This window comes from Varroa destructor, unplaced genomic scaffold (assembly GCF_002443255.2).
Source record: "Varroa destructor unplaced genomic scaffold, Vdes_3.0 BEIS01000004.1, whole genome shotgun sequence".
In the NCBI taxonomy this organism is placed as follows: Eukaryota; Metazoa; Arthropoda; class Arachnida; order Mesostigmata; family Varroidae; genus Varroa; species Varroa destructor.
The window spans coordinates 7968677-7987464 of NW_019211457.1; the positions used below are offsets into that span (position 1 = coordinate 7968677).

The following is an 18788-nucleotide window of genomic DNA, read 5'->3' on the forward strand; positions in this document are numbered from 1 at the left end:
CCACGGTACGAGCTCACTCAGAGCTTCGACGCCCTTGCCACCACATATCGCTGGCATCGGCAGATCGTAGTGGCAAGCGTGTAGTCGACATTGCTGCAACGTGAACGAGTCCATCTAGAGCTCGCAGAACAAGGTACGGTCGAAGATTGTAGGCAGCGGAGATGGCAAGAGGCGTCCGCATACGGGGTAGGAGGGGTGAAGAAAGCAGACGCCCCGTCGGGAACGCTGAACGGAGAAAGAGGTGGGATTGAATGAAGTAAGGCTCAACACAGCTACCATCCTTGGCACCTTATCGCATCGACCTTTCTTCTTCTTCGTGGCTATCAGCGCAGCAAGAAAAGTTTTGCAACAGCAAGCAGAAGCCGTCACCACGGGCTAGCAGACCGACAAGCAGCGGGAGGCGTTAGGGCAAAGCGGCGCAGTCGTCAACGAGATCAGGGATGACAAGGCAGTTTTCAATTTGTGTCACATTTATTTCGTTCTCCAATGCTTGTGGCCATTGCGACTGCCCCGACTGCTACAACGCTGCCGGTGATGGCCAACGATGCCAAGTGACTGCTGACGAAACCTTCACTACTGTCCTCAGTCCTGACGGTGTGTTGTGTGATCTGTCTTGGCGTACGAAAGAAAAAAACGAGAAGTCCAAAAGGCGAAAAAGGGACGAAGAAGCGACGTCAAGAAAAGACACAGCAGCGAATGTAGACCGCTCGCTTGCTCGATCGTTACTGTGGGCCGGTGAGGGCCTTTCTCAGTCGTGCGTTGAGGGGTAGGCCGCTTTATCGTGGCTGTGCTCCCTCTTGACTTAGATATGATGTCGGCCTTTTTGATCCTATATGTATATGTAGGCCTATATGTGTAGGTCTTCCAGGGTATATATGCCGACTGTGGTGTAGTAGGGTGGGCGAATTTCTTCTTTTCAGAGGAGGATATCCAATTTGATACTGACAAGGGTTGTCGGTTGAACGTTCCAACGATGTTTAGCGCCAGCATTGGATTACCCAGTATCCCTGGGGCCCAGCCTTGGACTATTCTGACGATGGTCATATTGGCTCACTAAAACGCGTGCAGCGTACAGATAAATATTGTTGGGGCAAAATGGTGTAGGGAGCCGGGTACTACTAGTACAAGGGGCAAATAAATGCAGTATGTGATAGCTGGTAACACAGAAAATGGAAAAAGACCGCCGTCGCGGTATGTAAGCGAATTTCGGAGGGCATTGCTCAAAGTATCCTACTAGCTATGAAGTCCGGTTATCGCTGGCATAGTTGTCTGTGGTACCATGGTACATCTTATAGATGCTGCCCTCTTTGTATTCCTGACGTCGAGTTGACGGAAGAAGAAGCTGTTCTTATGAATGTCGACATCAAGTCGATGGTGGTGCTGATCACGAACCCCACTTACGAGGACAATATTCAATCTGTCCCATCGCAGTTGTTACTAGGAGTCACCGCTGAAACCGTCGACTTCATATTGAATCTATATCATTGCTGAACCGCAATCTGCGAGGTTTGAAATATCCTTTTTGGAAGAGGCAATGTCTTTTTTTGCCGGAAAAAGGATGAGCTCGTCTCGGCTTGCAATCAGTATCGGCCAGTGGCAACAAGCAGACTCAAATGGCCCCTCGGTAAGGCTCTCCTTGAGTTAGAAATAACGGAATGATAGTGTAGGGGCGGTTTGCGATGCTATCGAAGACGAATGTGGCCCCAGAACTCACCGCGTTGACTCGTACTGTACGACCGTCGCATTTGATACCGGCTGCCGCCATATTTACAGCTGCACCAGCACCACGAATCCATGCTTATCCTATTTGAATCGGTAATTAGTTTTGTTGGCAAATTGCGAATAATTTCTGGCTTTTTTTTTGAGTACTTGCTAATTTATTTAAATGCCTCAATCTGAAACGACGTAAAAATCTGTATCTATAGAAGAATTAAGACACCGTCTAATGCTTTCTGTCAAATGGAGAAATATATAATTGTTGCCTGTAACGCCACAACTTCAAGACGGTGCTAGGGATTTGAGCGAAAATCGATGTGATGGTAAAGGGTCAGTACAGCACATGGCCAGTAATTTCGGTTTAATTCCAAGTTTCCAAGAGCAACTATTTTTAAAATCCAACGTTCGGTTGGCCTAGGAGGCCGGCTGCCGGTTCCAGCAAGCAGGAGCGTGATGGGACATATTACTAACCCGGGAGGTCTCTTGAATTAAAAACAATACCTACGTAAGATTTTGACTGTAAAACATAACCTAAATACTCAACGGTACTTGCGTATAATATCGACTCCTATTTAATCGACGAAAACCTGTCCACTTTATCGCAAGGTTCAAATTCTAATTTGGTAATTTCAAAACGGTGCCATAAAAATGACCACCACTATATAATGATTAATAACGAACGATTACTACTACCTAGCAATGCTTACTACCCAGTTGCTCTCAATTGTGTCTAACGCAGTAGCGATTCGTAACCTGATTGACTTTTCCCAAGAGGCGAAAAACTATAGTTTCAGGGGGGAAAAGTCAGCCTTGAGTCATGTCCATAAATTTTTCCTGTATTACGGACGGGTTTGGTGTCCATCTTGCTTTTGATTATCAATTTCGTAACTAACAGCTAACTTAAACAGCCCGGCAAAGGTTAACAAGTTACCGTTGGTAATCAGCTTCGAGAAGCGGGGAAACACCTGACATTATTATAGCTGTCGTTAGCGTTATACGAGTCGGCATATAAAGGTTTTGGGCACAGCTTTCACGTACCGTATTGCCGTTCAACGTTAGTTTAGACGAGCAACCGCTTCTAGCATAAGGCAAAAAAAGTCTACGCTGGCCTTCGAACGGAAGCCGCCACGTGTCTTTAAATTTATCAAATAAACATGATACCACTGCAACATAACGGGCATGTAGCAATCGATGCATGAATGTCTGTTATAGAGATTTGAACGGTACGTGTGTAGAAATAGAAAAAATGAACGCAACAAGGAGCATGGTCTTAACGGATGAGAGACGATTAGTGTTAGAATGAAAAGCTAAGCACGCTAGGATTGCCTTAAAACAATATGGCCTTATGTATACATGGTCTTGCCAAAATGACCTACACAAAGCGAGTTGCCGATTTAGAACCCTGTGGTAGTTTGGCCGACCTAGGTTAGAATGTTACACAAGTTACTGCCGCACCCAAAACAGCGGAATTAATAGAACTCCTAACGAAGCGAAAGTCTGACTATTTCAATAAGGCTTATTTCAGGGCCTTTCAAGTAATGTCAACGTGCCCAATAGTTATCTCGATCGACGTGATTATGCTATGCTCCTTTTAGAATCAAGGCCACGGAAAATTACCCTACCAAACAACTGAATATTTTCGACGAAACAGGTAGGATGAAGATTTCTCGACCTATTAAAGCATGCCCAGCTTAAGCTGTGTACACTTAGCGGGCCCAAAACTTCGGGATAAAGCTGGCTTTTCAAGATGGGTAAACACACCTATTAGATGGGCCCGAAACACAAATAAATCCCAAGGATTCTCGCATTGAAGGCGACGTATGTAGGGATTTCAACTCATTAATTTAAGGACAGAGGCACGCATTAAGCGTGAAAGATTTGAATTATCAATTAACGCAGCCGTATACATTAAGTGCAAAGCTATCGACACAGAAAATAGTGAAAAATACATGGTAAATGGCAACTGTTAGCAGTAGCCTTTACCAATACCAAATATGTAAAACCACACTTTCTACAAAAGCTGTTAAGCTTTTAAATTGTGCTAACCATATATCCACAGATATCTGAATTGTACGCCGTTCGTGATTCTGCGTGAATGTGTGTATTAAGACAACGTTTTTTCACAGGTAAGTTGTCTGTTTCTATCATTTTATAGAAGGGGTTATATATATTACGATACCATCGCATAACGTTGAAAATTAACCCTAAGTAAATTACTTGACGCATTACTATTTACAGTACGTCACAACAACGAACTATTCGTACAAACCGGTTAATCTTTCAAGTATCACCAGTGGCTTTAGGACTTCAGCTGTACGTGCAGGACACCTAAAGAACTCATTAATTCTACAGTTGCTGCCGCTGTCACTTGTGAGATAAGTTATTGTCGTATAAGAAGCCCGTGCCAGAATCTATCTCCGGCTATTTTGTACAGCATATTCTTTGGGTCTCCGTAGAACATGAAAGAGCCTATATAGCAGACCTGTACCTGCTAGTTCGCGGGTATTGTATTTATGTATAATAGACGATGGCCGTCCCCTCACGCACTGTTGGCTTCATATTGGCCTATCACGGCCACCTCCCGCCATCACCAGCGTCCTTCCATTCGTTCTGGTACTGTCTGATCTGTTGTCTTTCGCACAGCAACCGTAAAGGTCATTGTGAGGTGCGACAGCCGCTGTCCATACCCGCGCAGCTAAAACCAGCGAAGAAAAGGGGAAAACGGCAGCTGGAGCCTACGGAGGCCTACCGGCCAAAGAAGAGGCTTAACAGTTAGAAGGTCAATCGTGCGGAACTCGCGGGACCTTGCACCGCTGCCGCAGTTGCTGCTAGTCTACTTGTACGGGTCCTAACCGACCAAATGTTCAAGTGCTCTCATGCGTTGTGTGCTCAGACAAGATAGCCGTCTCGCTCATTGGCTGTGAACAACTGCCCCAAAGGATAGCACTGCAACTGATATTATGAAACTCCTCACTGAGCTGAGTGGCTTTCTGAAGCTCTGTGTAGCTTCACTATGCGGGACATCACCGGAAAGATGTTTGCAGAGACTTCGTCCTGTGCATAGCGCGCAATTTCTCTTAATCACTACAGCGCTTTCTGTCGTGCAGGGTTGTTATACGTGGCTTGCATTGCTGTGATCTTTACTGAAAATGAAATCAGTCCTGAATAGAACCAAACTCTCGGCTGCAACTGTCCAGAAGGAAGTTTTTGTTGTGCCCGTTTGACAGCTAGGAGTTTTTTTTTTTCGATCTGAATGCTCAACAAGCATTATAAGGACGCTATACATATGGTTATAGAATTACCGAAGCTGGTTCGAGTTCTGCAGCTTACTAAGTAAGCAAACGAAAACCTTTATAATAATAATAGGGTGGCAAATGAGCATGGCCCATTGAAGAGCATCGAATGGTACGTAGATAGACTCTAATGTTTATCCTGTTATGCGCGCGTGCTCTTCAAAGTAAAACGTTCGTAACGAAACGTTTCCTTTCTCATACATGGGGGCAAAGAGGGGAGGGGTATTACGGACTGTACAATAGGCCGCATATGGTTCTGTGTGACTTTATGATTAATCGAATCTCAATTATACTAGGAGAAATTTCACCGAACGTACATTTTCAGAGTCTGACGCTCTCTAGCTTTACTCGATTTCGAAATTATTCATTCGCTTACCCAACTCAAAGTACGTGCTGCATAGGTGGCTTTGTTATGTGCTATGTGCGTAAATAAAGCTTACATAGAGCACCTTGATCGACTTCAATATCTTGTACCTCATCCTTTTCACCGGCTATCAGTAGTCGTAATATTTCGTCAAATATCGACATAGGCCAACAATGTCAAAGCATATGTAGAGAAACTAAATACGGCAAACGTATTCTGACTCTTGAAGGTTTAGATTTCTTTAAATAGCAGTAAAGAGCGGAAATAAGTGTCGAAGACATTTGCGACGGGGAGATCACCATTTGCCACGATAATATCGGTGACTCAGACGGTTTTATTGACAAATATAAAAATACCTCGTCATGCTCGATATTATGGTTATAACATAGTATTGTAGATGTATATAAATAGTGTCAGAGAATTATTATTGTTATTAAAATGCTACAACTGTACTGTACACGTAAATCCGCCCTTTACTGCGGTTTATTTTGCCACCATAACAGATGTGAAGTTAAGACTGTCAAGGTATCTTGCCCTGTAGGTATACATATACAGGGTACTTCAAATATATATATATATATTACCCATTGTTATTGTACAGTGGATATAACAATAGTTAGGATAAAAGAAGTCACGGTAGTGATTATCCATGAAACCAACCCATTTTCCAGTGGTTTCATTGTGGTGAAAATCTGGCCAGATTTTCCACAATGAATCTCAAAGACCAGAGGCATATCATAAATACACTTAGAAGTAATGTGTATTAAAAAATACAATTTAGAGAAATGTTGTTTTTATTATAAATACGCATAAAAGGAATGCTACGACTTTTGCTAGGCATTGCTTCACATATACAGCTCCTTTCAGTATAAAGCAAAGGATGTCTACGCCAAACTTTAAACTTAGACTACCTCACGTGTTTCCACGTATAGATAAACACCCTATCGTCAACCTATTACGGGGCTATAAAAACATACGAAACCCAGAGTAGTTACGATTGTTTTTTCGTCTGCTTGTAGCGACAGTTGATAGTACCGTTACTTTATTCGTAGTACCATTAAACCTTATCAATAGGACCGATGCCCGAGGGAGTCGTTCTCGAAGTCTTTAGATCACTGAAAACCTGATATTTTAGAACATACGACCCGCATCGACCCATAACCTACAACCGGGCACCATTCCGTCGCGTCATTTATTGTTTCATCGTATCATATCAATTCTATGTTCATGCTTACGCGTGCAGACAATTTCCAAATGTAAGCAAGTTCAGTACTGGCAACACCATTCACAAAAACCTAACGATGTTGTCCTCATCATAAAAATGATACTGGCCACATAGTTTGATCTGCCCCTCTGCGGTCACGCGGCTGCGATCGCAATGGACGCAGTCGACCGTAATTTTTTTTGTTTTTGATCTCAATTCATACACTAGTTAGTTACAGCGTCCCTAACCGTCTGCAAAGAGCACCAACCGGTGCTCACTCATAGAAGAACGACTGCATGGGTTGCATAACAACAACAACAGAACGCGAATTATAATGATTGCCATGTAGCCATGAAGGATTCAGGAACTATGGGCCCATATAAAAAAAAGTTTTTTTTTTTTTGCATTCATACAGGTTGCGCAACCGCAGGTCTATATCTTACCAAAGCCACAAATCGGATAGTCAACAAACAATGAAAAGAAACATGGCATATCGCACATGGTGTCGAAGGCTCATGCTCTTCAATGTAGACCTGTTCATGGCGGATATCGGCAGGGGACTGAAGTGGGCTTAATTATGCTGTAAGCTCCCTCGTGGATGACTTCTGTACTAATAGCTCACTGTTTAAATCCAGGGTAATTTAACATATAGACAGTAGAAGTTAAGGCTCAGCTACTCCTTGAAGGACTGTAATAGCTGCAGTGAAGTTTTCATGAGTGCTTTCCCAGGTTACTGCTAGCACACGACAGAAACTGGGGCCAACTGCGCCGAATCGACCCGAAGAGATAATAGACTTGTCTCCGGATTTGCAAAGACAAAAAACACGTCTAACCTTGAAGGCACACTGGGAATTCACTGTTCTCGCGGTACGGTCGCCAGATGGCCAGGGCTGCCAAGCACATGCGCCGAACTGGGTAAAGGAAAATCGACCGGGATCGGTGCGGCATTGAAACTCTGCATAGGAGCTCAGACGAGGGAACAAGAAACCGATTACACAGAGATAGATATAAGATGATGCTTGACAGTGGCGATCAGCGCTGCTAAAAACAGCTCACCGTGCACTTTTCCAAAGGTCATCTAGCACCAATTCTGGTGGAGGAAGCCGGGGGAAGTGAGAGGTTAGAAAGGACATTGGGGTCAATGTAAGATATGGTTCATATTAAGCGTTGTTTGTTGTCTCCGTCTATTGTAGTCTCGAGACAGGAAATACATTGAAACCAGTGTCTTCGTACAGCTCGCTAATGGGTCACCTCTTATTGGGCTGACACGTACTAGTAGTCGTAGCTAGTAATAATAGCAGCTAAAATGCCTCTTGTCTCTGCTATCGTCTATTAGACAATAATATCAACCTGAATCGAAACGTGATTGAATACAAATCGTCTCCAGCCTCCGAAGTTTCGTTGGTGTTTGCGTTTTCTATATCTGAAAATTTGTTAAAAATCTGTCCAGTTTAGTTTTAAACATTTTAAATGAACAATGACAAATTCAGCGAGATCTCATTTTATATCGGTGATGTTGACTATAGGTGTTAAAAAAGTGTTACGCCTATAAGGCTTGCCAGCAGCTTGTAACGGTGTTCCTTTTCAGGAGATGCCCTTGACACCTTTTTCGTGTACATTATAATAGTTTCCGTGTTTTTTTTTTTTCATTTATTTAAGCCGTTGGGCATTACCTAAGGCGGCAGGTTCTAAGCACGAAGCAGTGTTCACGCTTAAGTTAGAACCTAGACCAAGACGGCATTTGTATATTATAGAGACAACAGAGCTCTCTCTATTAGCACGTTATAGCAAAGCTGTGCTAATGTATGGCTGTACATGTATGTAGAAAGAGTTTTTTCTTGTCTTTCGACAGACAATAAACTATGTACACGAGTGACCTCCGTACTGACGTATTGCCATAATATCAGTGATAAGCACAGTGGCATCCTATTGGCCACCAACAATGCCGTAGAACCAAGAATGCATACTCTACTATAGTTTTACCAATGCACCCACGTTAACGTTGGCCAATAAAAAGATCATTGCATATGTCATCTTCATCAATCAGAAGCGCCCCCGTAGAGGACAAAAGACGAAAAATAATGTGTGGATATTTCTGCTTCGAAGGGCCTCGTGAAGCATGTTTCGAATAGTTCGCTTGGCTGTATTGCGTTACAAATGGCGCTTTTTCTCCAATCAGAAGAAACTTCCTAAGGAAGTTTTCCTGCGGTCGATACAACGTCAGTAGTAATTTGGGCCGATAGCCAATCATCCAACAGCAGTACAATAGTACGGCATTACTTTACTGCCTTGTACGAATGTAAATGTAGTTTTAGAAAATTGAATCGTTTCGATGGCTCCAGGCAAACTTAGTATGGCAGCAGCAGAGACAATTGTTCTCAAACGTCGTGTACGAGCTATTTATGTTAGTTTCTATGCGTGTGCCTGTGTAGGTGTCTCGGCGTATTCCGATCACTTCTGTATAGCGGACAGAAGGGGACAGCAGTAAAATAAGACGAAAACAAGCAGTTACCAGTGTGTAGCCGCTGTGAATGGGCATAATTTCGAAAACGAGACCACGTGAGCTCCTCCATGTATCTAACATTTAGCAGTGTCGGATGGATCTGTGCCACCACATATAATTCATATGCGTTCGCGAGAGCGCGTTCACAAAGCCCTTTTAATAATGGGATTAAGATGAAACGAAAAAAAAAATGTAGTTAAAAGACAAATTATACATAATTATATTGACGTATGTGTGATGTTTGTATTTGCCATCAGGAGAGTGGAAATATGGATAGAAATCTACGGAACTGGCGTGCTTGATAAAGGCAGGATAAGCGAAAAGCTCAATGAAGATGGTCTAGCTATAAGGAATGCCTATGCAAAGTGCGGCAAGACGTAAATCACGACCAATTGCGATTTGTGCTGAAATCTCTTCTTGTCAAGTCTATCGATGTAGCCCTTTTTAGCAAACTGTCATGTACGATAGGTCTTTAAAAGACTTGACTAAGACCTAATCAATGTGGTTATTTGTTATGGAACAATGTGAAAAGAAGTGGACAAAATACATATTCGCATTAAATCTAGGAAACAGTGATTACGATTCAGTAGCCCTAACGTATTAACAAGATGACGGTGGAACCGATATTATATGACGTCTCTATCCAGACGCTACGCACTGATTAATCTTCGAGGCTCGTAGAAGACCATTTTTTCCTAATTTGGGTAATGCATATCGTCTATGGGCATGTCTGCTGGCGTTGGAACGAAGCAGAATAGCCTAAAGCAACGGGAAATCTCTTGGCTGACCAGCAGTGTGACAGATTACCTTTTCGAGCAAAGTTTCGCAATACGGCAGGCTGTCCTTGGACCTCAATCGCCAATGGCAGCAAAGCTTGAGGCGTTTGCCTGGGTCTTTCGGAAGTTCCCTTGAATAAGGCGATACATTGGACGTTCGTGGCTGTTGTAAATTTTTTGATGGTTTAAAGCACAAGTTGCACAATGTTCTTAAAATTGTTTCCTATTGTTAAAACTTTTCGTTTCACAAAGGGATCTACACCTTCTGCATTAGTTTTCGATGTTCATGAAATCATCGGCGGAAGTACTATCTGGAAGTTTTGCAACCTTTATAGACCTGAGATATTAGAACGAATAGCTTAATATTAGTTAAGAGGAGTTAACTTACATAAAAGGAATAGTTAATAGGTTCATACATTACAGCATCTCATTTATCAGTGTCCGAGCTAACAAATGTTATAAATGAACAAACAAATCTACATTCTACCAGATTCATTTGATCTCTATACGCTAGGAAATTAACTGGAGATATTACATATTATTTTCCTATATAGATGACAAATAACAAACGTTACCTTCATTGTTGTAAGCATTGCTTTTCCCTTTTCTGTCAGCACGAATCAAAGTTTATGTCTAACTTATTTTTTTAAACCAAAGTAGGGGGAACTAAATGGAGGATGGTGCATTCTACCACTGAACCATTGCAAACACAGCACCAACTATAGGTGCTTGGCACCTGGCTGACAGTCATTTTAGAGTGCCTTGTAGATTTCGGAGACGCTGCGGAAACTGTAAGATGCCCAACTCGATCCCCTGTACCCACGCACAAAACACAGTTGATGCTTTGCAGTATTATATTTTATTCTTATAGGAGATACCTCTCGTTTCCAAAACAAATCCTCGAGCGATCTGGTCATCCTTGCTGTGCCAGTAAAAGCCCCATTTGTCCACGGTCAAATTATACGCTACAGAGGTGGCAATGTCACTGTCCTCTTCTATTACGAACTATACGCTTCTACCGTGAACTATTCACTTCCGCTGACGTATCCCATTAGACCTTCTGGATGGTCGAGTTCGGTGCGTTGAGCCCGGTTCAATACTTCGAAGTTACTGGTTTTGGTAGGCCTCGTCGGCTCCCGGGAAGATCACAGATGCGAAAGCGACGAGCATGAGAGACGAAGTCAGTCACTGCGTGCGTCCCAGTTGATGCTTTCATTGTGGTGCAGCGCGCAACGGTAGCAGAGCCTGGGGTGTTTGCCTGGAAGTCTAAAAGGGCCCAGTTAGCACTGCAGCCAGGAACCGCTAGCGGCTTGTTTGTTTGAACAGATCGGAACAACTCTGGGGTTAAGGTCGGGAAAAGGGCTTGAAAGCAGTCGAGTTCTGATAGAAGGTACAGTAGAGCTCGTCAGCTGACTTTCGCAAGAGCGAGTCAGCGGTTTCATCAATTACCCCGGAGATCACATGAAACGGAGAAAGGGAGAGCGCGGGTTAGAAATGGGGTATCGAGGCCAGCAGTCGGGAGCCTTAGCAACATAAGACCAGTCTCAAAGGGAGATGAACATGAGCATCGAGTTTCTGTTCGGCCTCGAGGGATTTGCTGGTTGAGTGGCGCTGCTGCAGGCGTTGTCCCTCAGCGTAACTTTCTTCACTGAATGAGTTCTTAGCTATGCGCCAGTACCGTCGGATCACTGGGGGTGATGTGAAGCAAAAGACTTAAGTAGGTCAAAACAAATCTGTTTTAGTAGAGGGTCAGTGAGTTAGAGAACCAAAAATAACGCGAATGAATACTAGTTTATCTACTTCGACCCAAACAGACCAATGGGCGCCCTTTGTAATTATGAAAATGTAGTAAGCTCTGCGAGTCACGCTCGAAAACAGAGTAAACGCAATAGCGATGAGTGGCGAGATAGTTTTGCTGACAAGATTCTTAGCCATCTTTTCTCCCTGAGGAGAGTAACAAGCAGGATGCAAAAGAGCGATATCTTCATGCTACATTTGTACATTTATCTATGGCTTGACAAATGATCTTCAATTTTGACGTGTATCACTGTTTTTGTTTCCCGTACTCGTACGACGAGCATCCCGGTAAACTGTTTCTTGGTAGCAGCGCTTAACGATCAGAGAAAGAGTAGGTCGTTGATGTGAGTTGAAGATGACAGGGTAGGTGTAAAGTAGTGATTTTTGCGAAACTATTCACAATTTCTAAAGCATGTCAACATTAATGAACAGATATCACAAATAAAACAGAGGATTACAGAAATGTCTTAACTAAAGTCTGAGCTTACCTATTAACGTGGTGATAATTGGAAGCTTGATTGAAGAGTTTGGATCAAATAAATCAAACAATAATTGGGTGGTGGCAGTCCAATAGGTGTTTTGTATTTGAGCAAGAGTCGCTAGTGGATAAGGACTTAGCAACGGATTGGCATTACATACAAGCTTCGATATGGGCTTTATATGCAGATGATCTTCATTTATATTCGAATTATTAATTGGAATTAGTGATTTTTTTTAAGTATACAAAGTGTGACAGTCGATCGCAACGGGAGATCAGAAAATATGGGACAGAAATCAAACAACGACTGCAAGAAATGAATAAGAAAACTGCGACGTTTCTATATAAAGAGAACCGGATAATTGCAGCGGGTTAACTATAGGCTTAGCTGGATCCAGCCAATCATTTAAACAGGCTAATGGAATAACTGTAAAAGCAAAGCTCGAGAGAATTAGAAGAATAGAATGACTGCAGCCGGATGGCTGCGATGAGATAACGTCAGGAGCAGAAGTTCGAAAAAACGACGATCAGATACTTATAAAGATTCGAGTTTGCAATGGAGACATTGTTCACGATAAGTTAGATGTGACATGAACTGAATTCGTTCACGTTAGAACAGATTGATGAAGTAACTGTCGCAAGGTCATAGGGTTGTTGAAACTTGCTAGTAAAAGAATACCACTGGTGGAATAAGGGGAAATAATTCCCTCGGACTGGAGCGCCCCATAGCTTTTCTGTTCTGGCATCATTTGTAAACTACTGCGAGAAGCGATAAAATGCGCACGCTCGACGTCCTGGCCGAGTAGCTTTCATATGTCCCACCGGCGCCGTTGATAACACGTTCTCAATATCCATCCATCCATCCATTCATCCATCATGGATTCATGTTGCAAAAAAACCTTTGCGTAAATGCCCACTTTCGAGTCATGATAGCTATTGGCCTATGATAGCAGCCTTGCTACAGATGCAACCGTTCATCAAAGCATTATAGGTGGAGATGTCTACCTGTAAGAAGGGCGTATCAGCTGGTGTGTACCTCTAACTATAGCTATCGTGAGGCTGAACGTAACATCAACGGATCATGTCAATTAAAAAAAATGACAAAACAGGCATGGGTCAACCATTGTTCGGAATTTAAGTATACATACGCCCGTACACGTAATAGATATACGTGCAAAATGATTATATACAAATTTCACGTTAGGTGTGGTAACTTTAGTCAACAGACTGTGGCGGTGGCCCAAGTGGCCTGAATAACTGACCTTACTTTATAGGAATTTCGTTATAAAAATTTAGGATTGAGGCTGAATTCAAGCAACAGATGCTTGTCTAGCCCCGTTCAAATCCTGCAATGGTTCCCTTTAATCTCGTCGTTGGTTGTTAGAGGTTTGTTATTAATATAGTATGTTAGTAGAGGCCTGCATGCTTTACAAAGTGAAATCGGAACATTACATTGGAGTACACTCTCACGATAGACATTTGCTTTGGGCTTAAACGCCAGCTACTCTAAATAGGCATGTGAATATTCCTTAAGTAGTTGTACAAACTTCGATTGTACAGCACGGCGTGATGTACATCCAGCAGTGTCTAGCTTGACGTTACAACGTTTGCTAAAATTATAGCACATCTTGTGGTAACATTACATGAGTAGGTAAGGTCAGGACGTTGCCTTTCAGATAAAGGGTGTAAAAGGTGATGTTAATTTCTAACACGAAGTGATTTCTTCAGAGAGTCACCTGTGAACCTTTTATCACATCCTACATAATCTCGTGGCATTGTAGCAACCAACGGGAATTAAATAAAAGTTGCTTAGCGTTAGTCCTTTATAAAAGGTTATTTTAAACAATCACATAGTGCCCAGTTGCTTTATAGTGAGTTCTCAAAATAGAAAAGGGTAAAATACATTCTTCTTCGACCACTGTTGACTACTCCGAGAGGTACGATACGCGATTAAATAAAGGTCTGGCCATATTACTGATTTGAAAATGACTTCAGGTCTGGTTTCCGCATTACTAAAAATGAACTCTCCTCGACCGTGACCATGTTTCATCCTTGTACAAATTCCTCCTGTAAATTTTACAGCAGCTGGGAAATTTCACCTAATTTCTATTAAGTTGCAATAAATTCCAATAGTTCACACGTTATATGGCTTAACATTTGCTTATCGTTAGCAAAGCTGACCCAGCGCGGTGCTAATCCACCCGTGGAAGATCCACAGATATCTTACGGGATAGGTACATGTACGTCAAAACTGTGCAGTTCTGTCCATATTTCTGATCAAATTATTTGTAAACCATTGGTTGTTTCGTCTGGGCGAAGTAGGTTGTCAGACGGCTAACGCATGGAGATGATTTAATGCTACAAGTCTGAACGTGGCACTAGCACGCAAGCCCCGTATAGAAACAGACGATTCAAGATTTGTAGCTGTTAATAAATGGTATACTACCAACCAACATTTTGATGCAAGCGACTCCTATACTAGAAAATATGGCCGTATTGTTCTTTCTCGGCTACAGAAAGGGTGTAGCTCATGTTATCTGTTGGACTATAAGGATCCGAGTGCGCGACATGTCTACCCGGTGTTGTTTCACCGAGCGCGCTACACTAACGAGCACACACTAAGCACAGATCTTATGGGTTTCGCCTCGGAAGACGACTGTAAATGGAAAGTTTAGCCCAGCTAAGAAAGGCATCTATCTCCATGAATAAGTACGTTCTGATTCGCTGGGTTCGATCCTGCTGTGAGTCAGTTTACATGAATAAATTACCTTGCTAGGAGGTGCCTCATGTTACTATACTGCTGGCAAGGTTTTCAGGGCTTGTATTGAAAAATGTCCGTCTACGTTTTAGGTGGCAGACAACTACCGGAAGAAGATAATTGAACGAAAACAATATCTATAGGTACCCTAAAATGGTTATCGAAGGCAATGACGATAGAAATCCTTCGTATACAATATTTAAAAGAGAAACCCCGAAAAACTAGAATTAAGCTTCCTACAATCCGCTGACACCGTAAACTGCGGGTCATTTTCGATAAGTTATTGCTAAATTAGCCAAGAACATGAAGATGTCACTATATTCACCTGGACGAATCTCGCTATTTTCGAACGATAAACTTAATGTGGTACGGATAAAAAAGACTTTTCTGTTTAACCAGGTTGGGTTATTTTACACAATACCCGCATGCGTCTAAGAAGATACTGTAGAAATTTCTGTAAAAATCTCTGCGCATAGCTGCAGTTCATTGTTGTTCAGAGATACTTGTTGTCATGTGAACTGAGACAAAGCCAAGGCACGTAATGTAATTATATTTCCATTTTATAGATTTATTTTAGGAAAACACCCCGATATATTCTGACTGGAGTATGCTACGTATGACCTTAGCACGCTATTTCTATGTTTGTTGAACATATGCCATTGAAATGTATGAAAAACACACTCCTTTTTCTTTACGTAATGCTATATTAGTGAGCTCTGCTACAAAAAGCCGCAGTTTCTTGTCTTGGCAGCTTATCCAACGTAAAAGCCTAGCACAGATCGTTTACGATATGATACGTTACGATAGAAATAATAACAAAAATCCGTTTTCTTTTTGCGTGCTTCGTTTTTTTGTTCATTAGTTTAGTTAAGGCTACACAAAAGTCTCAAATAACATTATATTCAAATACAGCTTTTTTAACACTTCCGTCCGTTCTTACACTGTGAACTAGTCTTTAGATCTTTCCTTCCGTGTAGCGTCTAGGAGTTGCCCTCCACTAGGAACCCAGGCCGGGTTGATCTTGCTGAATTGATCTGGCTTTTCTCCAACAGAACCTACGAAATGGCGTTGTAACCATACGTCACGATGGCCATTTGCCAACGTCGACATATCGCTAGCCCTGTACTTGACAAAGCAAAAAATAGATCGCCGAAGCAATGTTACAGTCTCGATACGAATCTGATTAGTGCCGTAGGTAATGATATGCGTTATATATTCAGAATCCAATGCAAATGGAACGCTGCAACAATTAATTAAAAATTCTCTTTTTGAATACATTTACACGAACGATCCGAATGCAAAAATACGACGAGGATCTATAGGTATGACAAGATAAAAATTGGTTTTCCGATAGGTCTGCAAATGCCCCACGATACTATGGAAATATACAGATGCTGACCTTGTATTCACCGGATAGAGATTATTGCATCAATCTGGTGGTCTTTCGTACATCTTTGCTTTCGGCTCGTCAACCTTCCTCATGTTGAATGGCCTTGAAGATAATTAGGTCTAATTTTAAATATAATAATATGAACGTATGGGAACTGGGATTGGTTTGAAAGAAAAGGTTACATTTCCGCTGTGGGCATTCACCTGCCTACGAATGTAGCCATGCATCTTGTGCTACGGGTGACACAACGATAATCCTAGAACTAATGGTTATCCAAAGTGCGTTATTTTGGTGCAGTATTCTAAAACGCAAGTTTAAAAAAAAAATTCCATTATAACCCATATCTAGAGTGTAAGCGGTAAGCTAACACCCAAGATTCGAACGTAAGTAACGAATCTTGGGTTTTGACTTGGATTGTCCTATTATCGAATCTCTGCCACTACAACGTTCCTCAAATTAAAAAAAATCATCATGGCATCTTAATTATCATGGCGCAGACTTCTCGAAATCTATCAAGGTACTATTATTACTATTTTTATTTATTCAGGCTAAGTAAAGTTTCCTAAAATTTCTTCATGGTGTACATTTTCCCGTTGGTACACTTAAGCATTTTAATTAGCTGCAGGACCCCGTGTTTCTTACTATTTCCATTTATAACGCAATAAAGCATTTCAACGAAAAACATTTAGGATCATGCTATTTTGAATAGTTTAAGCATAATGACATTTTAGTTAGTAATCAATAGCCTACTAGGACATGACAAGAATGGGGTATTCATATTAGCATCATGCCTTTATTCCTTCTCCTCGTCGACTTTTGTGCCTATATGTTGCCACAATATTAAATCGTCGAACATCTCCAGTGCACGTGACAGGTAGGCAGGTGATGCTCAACTTCGCATGCGGGTTGCCCCTACCCTAGCAATTCGGTTACCTAGAGAGAACACGGAAATTCTCCGTTGCGGAATCACGGTACACAACAACACGGCAATTAATATCGCAAAAAATAATAATAATAACAACATTGCGGACGCGTACGCTAATGCGGTCTTCCGTAAACGAAGGAAGGCATCCATCTCTTAGCGTCGTATCGCAGTTACGCACACACAGAACGTCAACTGTGAATTGTTGGCATCTTCATTGCTTCTACCCCTCAAGCGCCACGTAACATTTAGTTAATGGCACAATTTCGAACTTTTCGTTGACTAACCAGCCACACAGCACAATACCACCAAACCCATCTCCTACTAGTATATACTCTACAGAGGTCTTTACAGTCCCTTTATGGCCTACGAGTGCAGAACTCCTCCCCTCTGAACGCTCTACTAAGCCTCTGGTCTGCGTTGTAGCAAGCAGTCCGTAATTTCTCTATTCGCATCATTGGGTTCTTAGTTATCACGCTCAAACACACAATGTGAAGGAAGATGAGTACAGTCAAACTCCGGGAACTTCGAATAGGGACATGGCAGGCAACGCAGAAGTGCAAACAGATTTTCTCTTCCTGCTTTTAGGATAGCATTTCCTTCCATGACAATGTTTCTGCCTCGCCATGACGACGACATATTCCCCTATCGCTTGCACAGCTTAACTAATGCTAGTGAAATTCTCTTGCCCACTACCCCTACCGCGAAAAAGTACAAGAGAGAAGGCTTTGTTCGCACTTCACGAACTTATTATACGTACTGTACCTCTAGCTGGCAATCCTTACCTGCGCTAGAGCGACTAAAGCTCGATTCTGTTCGACTGACTCATGGCGACTAAGGCTTTTACTGTTGTTGGCGCAGCGGGGTTGGCAAGACTAGTATTTCTATAGAAGTCACCACTGCCATGGCCGCAGATGCTATTGTTGTAGGGGCTGTGAAAACGAAAGCTCAACTGACACAGTTTTTCCTTAGCCGATTCTGCTGCGTAGGCCACTTCCTCGCAGACGATAGAGTGGGCAAAGCAGCCAGAAAGAGCCGAACGGCAGCGAGGAGACAAGTCCTTCCGCCCACAACCCTCTAGTCGTTGATGATACTATACTGTTATCATAATATGTTAAAGCAATAATGCAAGGGCGCTTTCTCTCGACGTTTACCCGTGGCTGACCTTCGACTCGCAGGCCCTCGTTATTTTTGAACGAGACCTTTACCTCGTGAAGTACATGAAAAAAATATTGTCTAACTGACTTACAATGAGTGATTGACGAAGGCAGACGGGCTCAGCCGTACGGATGGGATGTTGCTAGAGTTCTCATCTATGAGCAAGACGCTTTGTCATTGTATAAAGGGCTTAGTGTATTTATATTTGTACAGGAAAGAGCCATTAGTAGCTTATCAACATTAACCTATCTCTTTAAAGAATCTTGTAAGTATTTTTCGCATGTTTTATACGTAGTACGAGATATTATCTTCCAATGAATGATGTTCCCTTTTCTAAATTATTGTTTGTATACGATTTTTTTTGTTGTATTTACAACAAACAGCAGAGTTGATCTTCATAACTGTGCAAGTTTGAAAGAGCGAACTCAT

The 18788-nt window shown here is 42.1% G+C and overlaps 1 long non-coding RNA gene across 3 annotated transcripts; it reads right to left on the reverse strand.

The window, feature by feature from the left end:
• Positions 1-10696: 10696 nt before the first annotated feature.
• Positions 10697-17979, reverse strand: LOC147755796 (uncharacterized). 3 transcript variants are annotated; one of them, XR_015326631.1, is made up of 4 exons: positions 17071-17973; positions 16289-16381; positions 12142-16009; positions 10697-11122 (listed from the first exon to the last, which is right to left on the reverse strand). It is a non-coding gene; the product is annotated as an uncharacterized LOC147755796 (long non-coding RNA). The 3 variants fall into 3 exon arrangements; XR_015326633.1 differs by lacking the exon at positions 16289-16381; XR_015326632.1 differs by lacking the exons at positions 12142-16009; positions 16289-16381 and having other exon boundaries at positions 17071-17979.
• Positions 17980-18788: the final 809 nt, after the last annotated feature.